This window comes from Trichosurus vulpecula, chromosome 1 (genome assembly GCF_011100635.1).
Source record: "Trichosurus vulpecula isolate mTriVul1 chromosome 1, mTriVul1.pri, whole genome shotgun sequence".
Lineage (NCBI taxonomy): Eukaryota > Metazoa > Chordata > Mammalia > Diprotodontia > Phalangeridae > Trichosurus > Trichosurus vulpecula.
In genome coordinates, this window is record NC_050573.1 from 101,838,295 (window position 1) to 101,853,724 (window position 15,430).

Here is a 15,430-nt window from a genome sequence, read left to right on the forward strand (position 1 = left end):
TATCTAAATTCATTTATAAACTTAATATTATGCCATGTCCTCCCACATTCTCTAATTCCTAGGTGTTACGTTATAAAGTTAAGCAAAATAATGAAAAATTCTTTTAGAGCAGGAGTTGCTAACTTGGAGCCCACTTAAGGGTTCATGGATATATTTCAAGTGAAGTGAACTATGATTTTTTGTAATGTAATGTAATGTAATGTAAATGTAATCCTATTTATTTTATTTTATGCATTTAAAAACTCTGAGAAAGAGTCCATTGGCTTTATCAGACTGCCAAAATGGGTCCCTCCCCCAACACACACATACACACGCGCACGCGTGGGCTGTACACAAACATGCTAAGAATCCCTGCTTTAGAGGAACAAAAAGTCTAGAATCTTATAGGAAATAACAGAAAGGAGGAATACAGGGGGAATCACACTTCCAGACTTCAAATGTTATTATAACATGGTAGTTGTCAATCAATCAGAAGAGCATTTATTAAGCATCTATTATTTGGTATTTGTTTAAGAAATGGAAAGTATATCAATGGACCAGAATAGATAAGCAAGAATTAGAAACAGCTGAACACAATAGCTTAGTATTTGATAAAGCCAAGGACATAACTACTTGGAGAAGGGCTCCCTATTTGACAAGAGAACTAGAAAAAACTGAAAAGTGACTTGGAAAAAAATCAATCAGCATCTTCAATTACCATGTACATTAACGAGTTCCAAAAGAACAAGGACTTAAATATATAAAGTAACAACATCCATTTTCAATGGATAAACATAGACAGAGATATCTTTCACAGTTATCAGTTGTGAGTGGGAAGAATCTTTACCAAACAACGACAATAACTAGAATTTATACAGCACTTTGAAGTTTGTAAAGTGGGTTAATTTGTCTTGCCCAGGGTCCCACGGCTAGTAAGTATCTGAGACCATATTTGAACTCAGAAAAATGAGTCTTCCTGACTCCAGATTTGATATTCTAACCACTGCACCACCTAGCTGCCCCCACAAGGTCTTTACTGATCCCAGTATTAGGACCTTTTTCCTTCCTCCAATTCCGATCTTCACCCCCCATCCCCAGCAAAATTACTTTGTAGTTACTTCATACGTATTTTGCATTTTCTTACTTGTGTCCATGTTATTTACCCGAACCCCAGACGGTCTCTCCATAGAGCTAAAGATCAGAGAATTTTTTCATTATTGTCTGTGTAAGGGCAACCTATAGGAAGACTAGTCTCCTTGAGCTCAAATTTAGCCTCAGACGTTTACTACGTGTGGGACCCTGGGCAAGTCACTTAACCCTGTTTGCCCCTGTTTCCTCATCCATAAAATGAGCTGGAGAAGGAAATGGCAAGCCACCCCAGTATCTCTGCCAACAAAACCCTAAATAGGGTCACAGAGAGTGGGACATGACTGAACAACAACAAACCACCTAGCACCTGGAACACAGCAGATGCTTAGTAGAGCGTTGTCCAAATGAATTGAATTGAACTGAAATGAATTGATTCTAAACTGAGTTAAGTCGAATTCAGTGACAAACAAATCCCTCCTTGTCCTAAACAGAAGTGAATTTTCTGGCATTATTTTTTAAAATCAAACTTAAAAGTGTTCCTCTTGTGCCCCACTGCATGGAGCACCCCAAGAGATTGACTCTCTTACCAACCTGTAGTCCAGAGGCAGAACCTGAAGCCCTTGTCAGCTAACTGTCCAGAGGGGCTAAGACAATAACTAGCCCAGAGCAAGGATCATGCCTTTGGCGAGGGTGCTGAGAGCAATGCCAATAAAGGCAGGACAAAAATTGCTACTTGGAGAGAAAAAACATCACTGACCTCACAAAGGGGTCAAGGGTAGACCATGGGGAATGGAGCTGGAAAGTCTGGGGGGATCCTAGGCTCTACGAATTGGAAAGGACTTGAGAAAACATCTACTGTAGTCCTGAATGTAAACTATCATGACAAATGAGGAAATGGACCCAGAAAGATGGAAATGACTCACCTAAGGTTATATAAGTAGTCATGGAACTAGTGCTAATCACTTAATAATGGGAAATCATAGAGTTTTAAGATTTACAAAGTGATTTCCTTATAATACTCCTATAAAGTAAATAGTGTACAAGTGTTATTTTTCGGATTTTATGAATGAGGAACTTGAGGTTCAGGTATTTTAAATGGTTTGACCAGAGTCTAATGGTTAGTATTAGAACAAATATCAGAGTTCAGGTTTTCCCTGTGTTCAGTTTCCATGTTCTATGTAGTCTGCCACTATATTTCCCCCATTCATCCTGGGTCTTTCTGGTATGTATTCATGTTGATCTGTTATTCCTTATCCCTTGGATAAAAATCCCTCAAATACTTGGTTAGCTTGCCTTAGAATCGCCCATGTTTGTTCCTCTCTCTTCCTCTTAAGGCCTATACAGCGCTGTCTCTCAAATCTCACTTAGAGCTATGGGTGTTAGGGGTTCAGGGGAGGGGGTAGATTGCCGTGTATTATGATAATTAATTCTTATTTTACAATTTTACAAATTTACAATTTATAGTAATTTACAATTATTTCTCATTTTACAAATTTTACCAATCAACAAATAACTTACAAAAGAAAAAAAATTCTCTTGGCTAAAAATCAGATATATAGCATGCGATCTGGAGTGACGTATTTATTATTTGAGATATAGAAGGGAGTCACAGTCGTTTCCATGATCAAGGAAATGTGTAACATACAACAGCAGACTCCATAAATGTTTTGTTGTCATCATTCAATCATTTCAGTCATGTCTGACCCTTTATAACCTCATTTGGGGTTTTCTTGGCAGATGCTAGAGTGATTTGCCATTTGCTTCTCCAGCTCATTTTACAGATGAGAAAACTGAGGCAAACAGGGTTAAGCGACTTACCCAGAGTCCCACAGCTAGTGTCTGAGGCCAGATTTGAACTCAGGAAGATGAGCCTTTCCGACTTCAGGCCAATCACTCTATCTACTAGCTACCCAGCTAAAAGTAGGAGGAGATCTCAGTCAACACTATATGCCACCCCCAGGAAGAATTAGAAGAAATTCATGGGAAGGACAACTAGGTGAGGGGCTGCCATCTGCTCAATTAAAGTCATGAATCTAGAGCTGTAAGGGACATCAGAAGAAAACCTCCCTCATTTCACAGGTGAGGTTAAGTAGCATGTTCAAGGTCACTTAGGTAAATGTCATAGGCAGGTTTTTGATACAGTTCTGCTAGCTCAGGAGCTGGTTTTCTTCTCCCTATGTCATCTTCCATGAAAGGGCTGTCCACACAGATAAGCTATACCCAGGTGGTTTAATATGTGTATTTTGTGAAACTATCTTGTTTTCTTTTACTCATATATTTAGGGTAATTTGTTTTCAGTGACCTTGGAGCCATATATACCATTACCTTCATCCATGCAATGAGAAAAAAAAGTGGGGGACTCTTTTTCTCCATGTCCCTCCCCTGTTTCTAACAGATAGGATAGATGTCTATGACCTTCAGGTCTCTACCTTATCTATAGAAGCACCAATTTCTTTTGGCCAATTGTCCACTTCCATTTCAGGGGAATTAGCCGTCCCTGACTAAATGATTTCTAAGGTCTCTCACAGTTTTAACATTTTATGATTCTATTAATTATCCTTAGGGCATGATAATGCCCTGTACCACTCAGAGAATTTTAATATGAAAAACCCTCCCCACTCTCAAGACAAAGCATAGAATATTTGAGTAGGAAAAGAACTTAGAGATCATTGAATCCAAGGCCCTCATTTCAGAGAGGAAGACACTGAGGCCTAAAGTGAAATGTCTTGTTCTAAGTCATCAGATGCCCCAAATCCTGCCATCAATAATCCTTCACATTTCTACAAAGCTTCATTGTCTACAAAGCCTATTCAGATTCCTTGCATCCATTAATCCTCACATGCCTTATTTCAATTACTCCTTAATAGCTGCCCTCTGTGGTTGTCATGGCAGATATGGATATCTCAGTCCCCAGGTAATAAAGCTGTTAGTGTGGGCATTTTACTCAAAATAACACTGAGATTCCCACTTTATAGATGAAGAATAGGAGACTAGGAGAGTTGACTGGCCCCAAGGTCACACTACAAGTAGGTGGCACAATGGAGACTTGAATCTGGGTCTCCAAGGCCACCAGGCTAGTGTTCTTTCAACTGGGACATGCTGCCATCGAGGTACCCATCCATATCTGTATTGTAGTAGCAGTCAATGGAACATATGTCTCTCAATTAAATATCAAACTCAAAGTAGTTATGAACAAAGAAGGATTAGTGCCAGGTAGAGCCTTTTCTAGCTGTGATCAGAGATGAAAGGCTCTCCAAAAAAAGGCTTTTAAAAAAGGAAGTTGGTTCCTGGGACTTCACTTCGTGATTCTAAACTGATTGGGATTCCCAATGAAACTGGCAATCTCAAGATTTTTTTTTTACTTCTGTTCAGTGTCCATAGCATGAAGTGTATCATTTAATCTCTCCTCTTTTCATTTTTTTTTCTGAGAGAAAGCTTATATTTTCCCGGATCTTTGGAATCATCTGGTCTAACAAAGAATATAGAATGTTAGCTGGGGGGAGCCTCAGAACATAGAATGTTAAAGCTGGAAGGAACATTGAAAGGAAGGAAGGAAGGAAGGAAGAAAGGAGGGAAGGAGGGAGGAGGGAGGGAGGAAGGAAAGAAGATTTGATTTATTAAACCTGAGTGAAGTGGCTGAAAGTACTTCACTGCTACCTATTTCTTTCCTTTTACTACAATTTTTTATCAAGGAATGGTGGTTGTGGAGAAAGGGGGCAAGGGACCCCATGATGGAGAAAACCAGTTTGGTGATATATCTATCTACCCAGGAAGCTTTGGAGTTTCAGTGATGAAATTCCAGCACTCAGCATGATTCCTGACACAGAGTAGACACAGTAAAAGCTGGTTGATTGATTGACTAGGATCTGATCTACTGACTGGGGACCCCTGCCTTTGCCCAAAGAAGTGTGTTGCCATGTCCCAGAGGCAGCTACCTCAAGATTCCAGAATGAGTACTCACTGTGAACTGAGAAGATCATGGTCCTAGTCCATCCTCCACAGCTTTCAGAACTTAATCATGTGACCTTGGGAAATCACTCTTCTGAACATCAGTGTGTTCCTATCTAAAATGAGGGTGATAACATGTGCCCCACCCTCTTTCACTATGTTAGTATGAATATGTATGAAGTATGGAAAAGTACTCATTAAGCTATTATAATATCCCCCTCTAGAATCAGTGGCCCCACTCACATAGGCAATTGGGGTCCCCAGAGCTATGGCTGCTACTTCTTTCACACTTAGGGGTAACCCTAAGGGAAATAATTTTCCTCATGCTAACTCAATAGTCCCTGGAGTGTGCTTTTCCTTTAACAATGGGCAAACAGATTCATTTCTTTGGCAGAGGCATTTACCTAAAAGGTATGACAAGGACAACAGTCACTAAGCATTTCACCCAGTACTAGGGGTGTGCTCTCCCACAAATACATTCAGAGTTTTTGTATGTGTTGGATTGGGGGTGGGGTGGAGTGGGCACAAACTTAAAGTATAAAAAGGTTGGATGATGGAACATATGCAGCCAAGGTAACTTACTAGAGTCAGGGGTGGAGAACCTGCAACCTTGAGGTCACATGTAGCCTTCTAGGTCCTTGGGTGCAGCCTCTTGATTGAGTCCAAGTTTTACAGAACAAATCCTTTTATTAAGAGTATTTGTTCTGTTAAGTTAGGATTCAGTCAAAGGTCTGCACCTGAGGACCTGGAGGGCCACATGTGGCCTCAAGGCTACAGGTTCCCCACCCCTGGACTAGATGTCCCCCCCCCCCGCCTCCCTCTCTCTCTCTCTCTCTCTCCCTCTCTCTCTCTCTCTCTCTCTCTCTCTCTCTCTCTCTCTCTCCATTCATTGAAACATGTGGCATCAGCTGGAATGGCTCCTCCAAGGATATGCTGTAGACCAGCTGGATGGGATGGGCTAATTTATCGCTGGGATGAATCAAACAGGTCACTCAGTGTACTGGCTCCCTGTCAGGGTGGACTACTGCTGGACTGGGACAGATGAACTGCTTTGCCACCATGAAAAACCCCCTGATCTTCAGACAAGAAGTCATAAAACCTGTTGGGTCCTCAATAAAGGGGTGGAATTAAATGATCTCTAAGATGATAGATAGTTATCCCATATTTACGCGGTTGGCTGTCGACCTTTGATCTGTTGGCTTTCACTGTTTGAAAATAGCCAGTGTTGGCAAGGCAAGAGAATCAATGCTGGAGATAAAGGTGCAAAGTCAGCTTCTCTATTCCAAATCATGTTTGGCCTCAGAGACCAAGTAGTCCAAATCCTTCCTTCTACATGTGAGGAAACTGAGGTTCAGGGGGGGTTGTTAATAGCCTAAGGGCAGACATGAAATCGAAGTGGAATTTGGACCTAAGATCTTCAAGACCAAAGTCAGTGTGCTTTCCAGTGTACCGAGATGGAACAGGATGAATAGATCTTATTCTCTTACAAGCAGGATTTGGAGTAAAACAATAAACTTAGTATCTTTGTGTCCAATATCTATACTCTGCAATACTATCTATCTACATCATATATATATATATATGTATATACACTTATGTGTGAATATATGTATATATGCATGTGTACATATGTGTGTGTGTATAGTATGAAGAACCAGTATTGTAAGAGTCCAGAGAAGTATATTGTGGTTAGATAAGATTTCATGGAGGAGGTGAGTATTGAATGGGATCTTCAGAGATTCATTGATTATAGCTTGCAATTATATACCATTTGAGAGGATACAACACACAACAGTTTCCCTGTTTAATAGAATCAGATCTACTCAGCCACTTCTATCTGCATAGAGAGGATAGAACACTGGCTCTGAAACCAAAGAAGGTAGGTTCAAATCCCATCTCTGATACATGCTATTAGTGTGACCTTGAGTAAGTTACTTAACTGCCACGGGCTTTTGCTTCTTCATCTTTAAAAGGAATGAATTGGACTACATAGCCTCTGAGGTTCCTTCCAATCCTAAATCTGTTCATGGAAAACATGATTTGAAATAGAGAAGCAGACTTTGGACCTTTATCTCCAGTACTGGACCCTGAGAGCCATTCTAGCTTATGAACTGAGTGATCTTATGACATGTGACATGTGACAGCCGAGGTCAGGGACAACCAACTTCAGATGATGGCTGTGGGGGCCAGGACAGGTGGAGAGAGGATGATCTTTATTCCAGAATAGACCGCATGAGTTGCAGCAGTTTTTAGGCCCACAGAAACATCTAATCTGCTTATTCTGAATAATAGAAAGGCTGCTGTTAATTATTCCCAATTTATTCTGTATATAGAGCTTGTTTGTACACAGTTGTTTACATGCTGCTTCCTCTTTTGGACTGTGAGCTAACTGAGAGCTGGCACTGTCTTTTACTTTCTTTTTTATCCCCAGGCACTTAGTACAATGCCTGGCACATTTTTGTTGTTGTCCAGTTGTTTCAGTTGTATCTGACTCTCCATGGCCCCATTTGGGGTTTTCTTGGCAAAGATACAAGAGCAGTTTGCCATTTCCTTCTCCAGCTCATTTTACAGATGGGGAAACTGAGGCTAATGGATTAAGTGACTTGACCAGCATCACGGAACTAGTAAGTGTCTGAGGCCAGATTTGAACCCAGGAAGATGAGTCATTGGGGCTCCATTTCTGGCACTCTATCCACCTAGCTGCCATATGCCTAGCATATAATAGACACTCAATATTCATTGACTGACCTCTCCACCTCATGTCACCATAGAATGTCTTCACATTTCCTCCTTTCTTACAGGCTGCAACCTTTAGCTTACAAGCTAAAAATTATATCCTTTCCTTTCTTCCATTATCCAGACTCCCTCCCACCATGTTCCCAATAACTCTACAGCCTTGGCAGCTCTCCAGGTTATGACCTAGTCTAAGGCAGATGTAGCATGAAACCTGGAAAGGGTAGACCAAGCACCCCTTAAACAGCCCTACCCAACCCTATTGGCTCTTTCCCAGAGACCAACTGAAAAGCCAACGTAGCCAACTACCTACTCCTAGTTCAAATAATATGTTTGCTTTGGTAAGTTCCAAGGACTCTACAACTCCCTGAGAACAAATAATAACAAACAAGACCCATTTACCTAACCCATCTAAGTTAGGTGAGAATACCTTTCTTTGGAACACAATTATAGCTCCCATTTATATAACATCTTCTAGTTTACCAAGTTCTTTCCTCCCAACCCTCAGAGGAGACAACAAGGCACATACCACTGACTCCATTTTACAAATAAGGAAATAGAGACTTATATAGGTTAACTTCTTGCTCACGCTCACACAGAAAGGAAATGGTGCCCTGCAAAGTTGAACCCAGGTCTTCTGACTATGTGTTTCCACAGTCTAATGATCTTTCCTCTATGCCTTGTTGCCTTTCCTATAATCATAGCTATTTCAGGTTTAGAAAGCAATTTCATACGTTATCTCATTTGATCCTCACTATAACCCTATGAGTTAAGTACCAAAAGTATAATTGTTCCCACTTTACATATAAAGAAGCTGATTCCCAGAAAATTTAAATGATCTCCAGTTCAAAAGTTCATAGGATTTAGAGCTGGACAGGACCTTGGAGATTATCTAGTCCAACTCCATCATCATCTCCACCATCATCATCATCATCATCATCATCATTATTGTTATTATAAAGATTCTGAATGAACTCCAGAGAGGGGCAGTGACGTATCTAACATCAGACAACTAGAAAGATGCAGAAAGAAGGACTGAACCTAAATCTTCTGGCTCCCTAGTCCAGTGTTCATTAGTGAAGAAGACGATGATAATGATAACTAGTATTTATATAGGTCTTTAAGGTTTGCAAAGCATCTTACACATGTCGGCTCATTAGATACACATGACAATCCTGTCAAGTAAGTGCTATTGCTATCCTCATTTTGAAAATGAAGAAACTGAGACAGACAGTGGCGAGGTAACTTGCCCAGGGTCACACAGCTATCGAGTGTCCAAATTATCTGTTCAGCCTACTGAAAGCGAAAGTAAATTGCTCCCAGGACTCTGGTGTATGTGTGGAAAAGGCAAAAGGCAATGGAGGGAAATTAAGAAGAGTTTAAACAAGGAATCTCTAGGTGAATATCTCTGCTTTCTCTCCTGACAGAAGCTTATCCTATCTAAGCAGCAATCACAAAGCAGGGGAGTCCATGTTTTATTTATTTGGCCTGGGAGGGGGAAAAAGGTGAGAGAATATATTCTGAATCATTCTTTTGAAGATTTGACCCTTTAGCCACAACATTGGGTCTGAAAAGATCTCCAATCAGAGACAACAGTCATGTTTCTCAAAATAAGCAGTATAAGTATCCAGAGAAAAGGGCCAGGAGAATGATTGATCTGGTCAGATGCAACAATTGAGGAATAGAAAGTTTTAATGACGATCACATGACCAGCTCATATGAATGAACAACCAGTTCTGCATCAGTGGGTCATGATGTTCAATGACTTAACTTGAGACGGCAGAGATCTAATTATAACAGTCAAAATATTTACTCAGTGCCTACTATGTGCCAGGGGCATGTGGGGTATTTAGGAGGGACTAGCACCTCTGGCAGGAAGGCCCTTTTCAGGGCTGCTCATCTGCTTTTAGTGTCCACCTAACACCCAACTCTCATATGTGACTTTAAGAAGGTGTAGCATGCACAGAGGCCACACCCTGGCAAAACTATCTTGGTAGCAGGGCTAACACACATTGAGGGTAACTGACAGGCCTCAAACCCATTGGTGAGTTAGAGAGATATCTACCCCAAGCACATGAAGACTTCTGGTAGAATGAGCAGATGAGAACAATTTCTTCCAATGTCCATGAAAGTGGCTGAATCAGGTTCTATGGAGGCCTTAGAGCTTGGTCAGACTTTGAAGAACCAAAAGCCATCCACTGCATTCTGGGCCATGAACAGTCATTCTGACTTTTGTCCCGCCGCTGGACTCAGATGACTCTGGAAGAGAGAGTGAGGCTGATAACTTTGCACAACTCTGCTTCACTTAAATCCAGTTCATAAGCAAGTTAAGACCTCACCCATCATGCACTCTTTTATCTCAAAATTGTGATGTCACTGCTCCTCTTTGAAAATGAAGAATGAACAACAATATGTGTCAAGCACTATAGGGAGGAATCAAATTATCTTAGACTTTTGATAGACATGAGGTGTCAAGAGATGGGATGTAAGGGACAGAGAGTAGGAGATGATGCATTCTTATCAAGTCACTGGTGAACAGAGAAAGCATAAAAATTGAGAAAACAGCATAAAAGCAATAGACGGAAGGGACTAGAATGAGGGAGAGGAACAAAGGGGGTGAGGTGTCTTAACTCAGGATAGGAAAGAGCTATTAAAGAAAATTCCCATGGCAGAGGAGATATATGTTTGCAGAAAGACACAAGGATCTTATAATGGATTGTTTAATGGGGGGAGGGGAAGGAAAGAGGATGTATATTTTAGGAGTCTATCTTCTCTGAGGACATCAAGGAAGGAGGGAGGAAAGGAAGGAAGGAAGGGAAGGAGGGAGAGAGGAAGGAAGGGAAGGAGGAAAAAATACTAATAATTTACATAAATTCAAAGAATTTAGGATTGGGCAAACAAGAGGGATTAGGAGGGGGGGAAGTCTATGGGAGTAGACTAGCAACAAAATAGAATAAACAAAATAATTAACAAGGACAAAGTACTGACTGAAAACAAGAAAAATATAAAAATAAATAAAAAATAAATAAATAGAAATACAACCCTGACACACAAATTAAATGGGAATGGCTTAAACAATCCAATGCAAGTGATCATAAAGATATGGAAACAAAACCCAACTATTCATTACATACAAGAAATATATCTTAAAAATTATGAAGTATGAATTTTTTAATGTTGAATGTATCAGGGCTTAGAGCATTCCATTAGAGGCAACCTTTAGTCAAGATCACTGACTGTCAGATAAATAATTTTAAATTCTAAAGAGTAGAGAATGGGAGTAGAGGGAAATTGGATCCCAGACCACCACTCCACCAAATCTCAAATAACCAGTATCTTCAACTATGTTTCTTTATTCCCTTTCTACCACTCCATTTCTTCTTCCTTTTGGCAGTAAAATGAAATTCCAATTCAAGAAACTTGATTTTAAGCCATATAATCCTATTCAGCTTGGACCATGATTTCTTCCAATAACCTCTTTCTTCCTGGGCATCAAGCCAAGAAGGTACAGGGTGAGGGATTGATGTTAGCCATTAATACAAGTGCACTTAAAATAAAAATGTGACTACTTCTGCATACTTCCAATAAGCAATCTTCAGTGGACCTCGTAACTCACTGCTGAAGCTGAAAGTATGCGACTGATTGGATTAGCCACATCAAGGAGGGCTGGCCTCGGGTAAAATTATGAGTTATTAAAATTGGTCTTTGATATTCTGTTCTACCTTCTTTCTATATCTTTTGTCTACCCTTTTAGTCTGGCCTAGACTATTTTCCCATATTCTTAGTGATCTCTTTTAGCCCCAAGCTCTCAGAATTGCAAAACATCAGTTAAGAAAGGACTTTGTAGACCAGCTAGTCCAGTACTCCAACTCTAGCTCCTAAAATTCTCCCTTCCCCTATTTCACAAATGCAGAAATGAACTTCAGAAGGATGGGCTCATACAAGGCATTCTGAGCCAGTGTCTCAATGCCTCTTGTGATGGGACTGAGGTGGGGTGGGGGTGAGGGTGTGGAGAGAGATATAGTTAATTGAATTGTCTTTGGTCCTATAGACCAAAACTAAATAATCCAACAGCGAATTCCTGATTGTTCATTATCCTTGGTCTGACAGGAAAGTCTATTTAATCTTCATAAAATAAAAACAAAACAGCCTTAATTGCTCCTGAATGGTACCCAAAGAATAGCTTAATTCAGTGGAGGGTAGAGTCAGGGAACAACTTAGCTGGGAATTTAGCATCTTATAGAACCCCTAAAGTAATATTAATACTCTCCCCTCCAAAAAGAACCAAGAATATATATATATATATATATATATATATATATATATATATATATATATAATTTCCAAATTTGACAGGGAAATAAAGAGAAAGCATTGTTTACAAATGTGTCGACTTGAATTGCTGACTTTCCCTCTCTGGGCCTCAAAGGAAGAATATAAAATGAAGGAGTTGAGTTCAATTGTTTCTAAGGGTCTATCCAGACCTAATAATTTGTGTTCCTTGAAATAGTTCCAATGCCCTAGGCTCCCTTTGTCTCTGTACCAAGGTAACTCCAGGCTGTTAAAATTTTTTTACCCAACCAGTTTCCTATTTATCATTCAGGGTAGGGGATAACCAGTACTGGAGAGTATATTTCCACAGATATCTACTTAAAGATAGCAGCTTTTAAAATGGTGGGGCTAGAAAGAACTTTAGAGACCATATGTTCTAAACCTTTCCTTTTCCAAAGAAGGAATCTGAAGACCAGAGAGAAGATTCACTTGCCTGCCTTTGGGAGAATACAAGGAGTTGGACTGTTTATTTAAGAATTGCATATGTCTTTGTCTTGGTAAGTTAACTCCTAGATATTTAATGCACTGGGATATGTTATCTTAAATGGAATTTCTCTTCCCATCTCTTCTCTTGAGTTTTGTTGGGAAAAGAAAGAAAGGCTGATAGTCTTCATGTATTTATGTTGTATCATGCTAGTTTACTAAAACTATTAATTGTTGCCATTAATTTTTTAATTGAGTCTCTGGGCTCCTCTAAGTAAACCATTATATTACTTGCAAATGGAAATAATCTTGCCTCTTCTCTACTTAGCTAATTCCTCAATTTTTTTTCTTGTCTCACTAGTATAGCTAGAATTTTTAATATTATTAAATAATTGTGAAGACAGTATATGTCTTTACCTTGAAACTAATGTTATTGGGAGAATTTCTAGCATTTCTCAATTGCAAATAATAGTAGGTTTTGCTTTTAAATAGATATTTTTAAACGTGTTTTTATTAAAGATATTATGGAACTTCTTTAGAACTAACTAAACACACCTAGGACCTATCTAGATTAAAATTAGTTTATTTCAGTATATAAATACTGATATAAATATAAATATATATAAATATATAAAGTAGTCAAGATTTTTTTCATCATTCCCTCTAATCCAAGGTTTTTAAGTTGAGGTCCTTGGACTTGTCTGTTTGAGGTGTTGTTATCTTTTTAACTATTTTGAAAACTGTATTTCAATGTAATTAGTTTCTTTCGTAATCCTATGTATTTTATGTTATGTATTCTGAACAATGTTCTGGGAAAGGGTCAAAGGGCCCCATTAAACCCCATTAAACTGCCAATGAGTCTGTGAAACAAAAAAGATTAGAAACCCTTGCTCTAAGTCCTTATAAAAGTTTTAAACAGACACATTTGCTCAAATTTAAGAAGCATCCTTTTTTAACGTATTTAATATAAATAAGTGCTGTATTTTATCAAGTGCTTTTAATATGTGTATTAATATAATCGTGGGATTTAAATTTATTTTATGACTAATGAATTCATGAAGTTCTACTCCAATGTCTCAACATGGTGTGAAGGTAACCATAGGTTCCCAGAGGGCATGCCAGAAGATTTTGGAAAGGCTTAGCGCATGGACCCAACCCAGATGCAGACTATAGTTTTCCAAGACCCAGCTTCACTAACGACAGAAAAGCTGGTCTCTTGACCAGAAGGCTGGTCACTTGGTGATGGATTTTTTTGACCATGGCAACCAATGTAACAGAGAAAAATACAGTCCTGAGCAGCCCATTTCTGCTTCTGATGGTGACAGTGATAAGAAGAGAATGGTGGGGACAGAAGGCTCTAAGAATCACACAGTTTTTAGACCATCTACAGATATTCATTTAACTATTGATAATATAAATGTGAGTTCCCAGTTCAGTGCCCAAGAAGTACACATACTAGCAGAGAAAATAAATCATATGAATCATGACATTCTCACTATAAATTAAACCAGAAGACAAAATTAATTTCCTTCTAAATGGAAGGATATCTCACAGGTTCTTGGAGATGCAAATGAAGGAGATGATAGAGTTGGTTTCATCATGAGTCCAAAGGCAACAAGAAATACTGTTTCATTAGACACTTGGCCATCTTGTCTTACAGTGCCCATGAAGAGCCCACAAATAGAAATGGAGTGACATAGTGTAGGAACGAATGGGCTGAAATACATTACCAACAAAAAAATGGCATAGTAGTGCTTGTAGCATCAAAGACATCATCAGAGAAGAAATGGCATGGTGGATAAGAGTGTGGGCCTGAAGTCAGAAAGATTCATCTTCCTAAGTTCGTTCTGGCTTCAGACACTTACTAGCTATGTGACCCTGAACAGTTCATTTAATCCTATTTGCCTCCTTTCTTCATCTGTAAAATGAACTGGAGAAGGAAATAACAAAACACTCTAACATCTTTGCCAAGAAAACTCCAAATGAGGTCACAAAGAGTCAGACACAACTGAACAACAACAAAATTAAATTTAGAATAGACAAGAAACTTCAAATTTAAGCATAAAAAAGAACCGCAGAATTGGAAGTAGAGGTCATCTTTTCTAAGTGATATCTGAATAAGATTTCCTTCTCAAACATCCCCCATCAATGCTCATCTAGTCTCCATTTGAAGACTTTCAGTGAAAGGAAACTCGTTGAAATCTATTATGGAGTCAGAGAGAAGGGCCTCTAATTGTTGGGAAGTTTTTCCTTACTTTGACTCTAAATCTGACTCCCCAACTTCTACCCACTTCTTCCCATGTCCAGTCAGAACAAGCCCAATCTATGTTCACCACCACAATCCTTCGCTTAGGGACAGTTATCATGTGTCTCTGTTCTGCCCCCATCCCTTCTCTTTTCTAGACTAATAATTCCCAGTTCCTTCATCCAATACTTATATGGCATGAGTGCCAATTCCCTCAGCTTTCTGGTCGTCCTTTTCAGGACATACTCCGCCTTGTCCTTTCTAAACAGCGATACCCATTACTGAGCATAATTCTCCAGATGTGTCACATTTGTCTGACCTATCTCATAGAGATTCTGTGGAGATCAAATGAAATAAGGCATTGGAAAGTGTTTTGAAATCTATAAAGACCTACAAAAATGTAGAGTATCGATTACTATTTGAACCTGATTTTAACATGATTCATGTTTGAGCATAAGAAAAGAGAAAGTTTGGTCTGTCCTATGTTTTCCCGTATTAGGTGATCACCCAGGACATTAATGCCTGAGGCAAAGAGTGTCTCACATCCTTTATTAATGGTGAGTTTCCCTGCTTACTTCAAGTCCCAGTTAAAATTCCACTTTCCACAAGAAGCTTTTCCCAATCACCCCCCCCCAATGCTGGTGCCTTCCTTATGTTAATTATTTCCAATTCATCATGTTT